Here is a 3,485-nt window from a genome sequence, read left to right as displayed (position 1 = left end):
AAAAATATATAAATAAGGTTTTCATTACGTATATTATTTTTTAGAAATCTTTCGACTCGAATAGGACAAATTATTTACAATTTTTCAATAGTCTATTGACGATAAAAATGAAATATTTCAAATTTTAAAAACGTCAATATCAAACTTTTCGTATACAAGCAGGAATCTTTTTTATAAAAGAGTATCCGATCGCGCATTCGTGTTTATTTGATTTCGTATTTTTAATTTTATAATGGCGTTTTTTCTGAAATAATGGAAAGTAATTTTAATTGTCGAGCGAAAGAATATTAAAAATAAACGGATTTGTTGTAGAAATTATATATTTTTTTTTTTATGGCATTTTATGTTATAAAATATTTGGTCAAGATATTAGAATTACTTTGTTTTGTTTAATCCAAATTGGAATTATACTAACTTCACATTAATTATACTACTATTTGTGATAAAATATACAAAATTCGTACATTTATAACACATATAAATATTTCCATATTTAAAAGAACTTTATTTAATGGTGCATTAGTTGGTAGTGTATATTTTATAAAATTCCATTTAAGGCATAGTTTTCTTTTAGTAATGGTATTGATAAGATAAAAATTATTTAAATTCTTGTTTTTTTGTTAACAGATAAAGATACAATTAATAAAAAAAAATCTTATCAATGACTTTTCATTTAATTGACACTGAAAAAAAAATTTATCAACTTCACAAAAATTGTATTAATACCTTACTATCGAGCATTATATCCTAACATTTATTTGTTTTCAAATAAACATAAATTTAAATGCGAGATAAATATTTGAATTACTTTATCGCGTTACTAAATTTGCATAATTGCATTTGTTTACGATATAATAGAAATGTATTAGGCTTTTATAGTAACACAGAACATATTTGTATATTCATATGTGCACCTTACAAAGGAATTTGCAAATATATGTACAATAATTGGAAAAAAGATATATTGAGATAAAGCTCAAAATTTTTATTGATATAGTCTAATTTTTTGTAAGTGATTTAAAATTTACTCATTAAGAATAAATAAAAATATATAATATGAACAAGAAAGAAATTTTATAGTTATGTTAAATTTATTTTATTTTGCGTAAATTTATAAAATATGAAAAAATGATCATTTTTAAATAACATAGCTTAAAAAACTATTAAAAATAAAAATAGAATAAATATTTAATACAGTGTACGTTTTTGAAATTGTTATCAATAAATTGATTGTCATGATATTACATTATAAAATAACACCTTTTACTTTTAGTGTAGTTTCGTAATTCAAATCATGACATGGTTTCTGGTAATTTATGGATACTTTAGATAAACTATTGTACGTAAGGTAAGACTGAATGTTGTGAGTGATTTGTTGACATTTTTTTGTTGTATGTAAATAAAGAACAATTTAATTATGATGTTAATTTCATGTTCAGTGTTTATAATTTCATTTATAATATTTAATAAATTAACTATAAATCACATCATTATTCCCAAATAAAATGTTTTTTATTATAAATTATTATTTATACAAATCACTAAAAGACCATGTATAAAATGTGATGCATATTATAACATTAAACTATAACTTTTAACTAAATTTTCTTATAATCTTTCATTATAATGTTTGTTTAAACAAAATTTTAATATATTTGTATGATTATTGGTATATTTTGTAAACATAATTATCATTTCTATTTATATAGAAATTAACTTTTTGAAATATAAGGAATGAAAATTCTCAATACTTGTTTTATACATTAAAAATTTTTGTATATAATTTTATTAATTAATTTAGATTTCATATTTAAAATAGTTTTTTACTCAATATTATTTAAATAATAGTATTTCTGTTTGAAATTTGAGCCAAGAATACATCACTATTTCGAACAATTTCACTAATAAATCTTGATAGTTATAAGTATAATCTTATATAATTAATTTATTATTTACTACCATACATAATAAGATAAAAAAATTATTTTATATTTCCATGCAAAGTAAGGGGGTAGACTATTTTATATAATTGAATAAATATCAATTTTTAGAAACAATAGAAAAATAAATATTAATCTGAATAATTGTTCACAAAAATATTGATTTTGGCGTAATTTAAGTAGTATAAAATATTTTCTGAGAAAGCTAGATTTCATCCATAACTTTCTGTATTGGTAGATATTAAAATTTATTAAGGAAAACAGTAAATATTTTTGATTCGTAAAAAAGCAAATATATCATGCATACATTATAAATACTTCACAGATTTATACAATGTAATTATAAACTAGAATTTTAAAATTTTCTTTTCACTGAACACCAAGTATTCTACATGTACAATTAAGTTTAAATATTTTTAAATCTACAAATCAAATGTATTTTCTTGTCAACTTGAAACTAATCGACTTTGCCATATGTCCAAAACGCAGGAATGGTCTAGTACCAAACCAAGATATTTTCCATTCTACTGTTTCTTGTAAAAGTTTTCTTAAAATAAAAAGGTTAAAGCGCTACAACTGCTTTTATTAAATGCAAACTCTAAAATAAATGTATAATTATATTATTTTGAAATAGTTAAATATTTATAACTACTCATAAATAAATAATTTGTATATAATTTGAAAGTATTTACTAACTTCGTATTATATACTAGTTGAAAACTTCATAAGGACATGCTTATGATATTTAAAACTAATATCATTTTCTTTGGTATTATTAGTCTTGGAGGTAATCATTTTCAATGAACAAGTATTAAAAATTGTTATGGGCTGTTCGCTATCACTATACAGTAATGAAAAGGGAACTGTTAACTCTATGTAGAGTTTTGTTCATATCAGTTAATCGATAATGAAGAATTTTTAATAGTCTGAAGAAAAATATAATAAATACAAATAATCATACAAGAAATATCTTTGTAATTTAAATAAATTATTCAAGGCACATATTAATTTTTAAATTTATGAAACAACTTTTACTTAAAGATAATTTGTTATGATAATTCATGATATTATTTATTATTTTCTTCAAATTAAATTATAAACTTTGAAAAAATTATAAAAACATTTAATATAAATTTAAAGAACATTTTTAAATTTTTACAAAACAATGTAGATGAAAAACGTTAACATTTTTTACATAATATTTAATTATTTTACAATATAATAAAATTAGTCTTCATTTTATAATGGATAAAAATGTATAATTAAAAAACTTAAAAAATTAAAATAGATTCGATAGAAAATAAAATCAATTTCATAATACAATTATTATACATTAAAAATAATTTTAATATTTTCTTGCAAAATACAAAATTATTAAAATACTTGAATACTTTTGTAAAACAGCTATGTTTTATGTTTGTTAATATGAAAAAGAAAAAGAAGATTAATATGTCTAATAATTTTTAAAACGCTTTATTTAGTCTATTTTATAAGTTTATTTCGATTTCTAAATTCAATTTCAATTATTTCTATCTTAAATTAGCT

Source organism: Ceratosolen solmsi, unplaced genomic scaffold (genome assembly GCF_000503995.2).
Source record: "Ceratosolen solmsi marchali unplaced genomic scaffold, CerSol_1.0 scaffold29, whole genome shotgun sequence".
Lineage (NCBI taxonomy): Eukaryota > Metazoa > Arthropoda > Insecta > Hymenoptera > Agaonidae > Ceratosolen > Ceratosolen solmsi.
Note: the sequence above shows the minus strand (reverse complement) of the source record.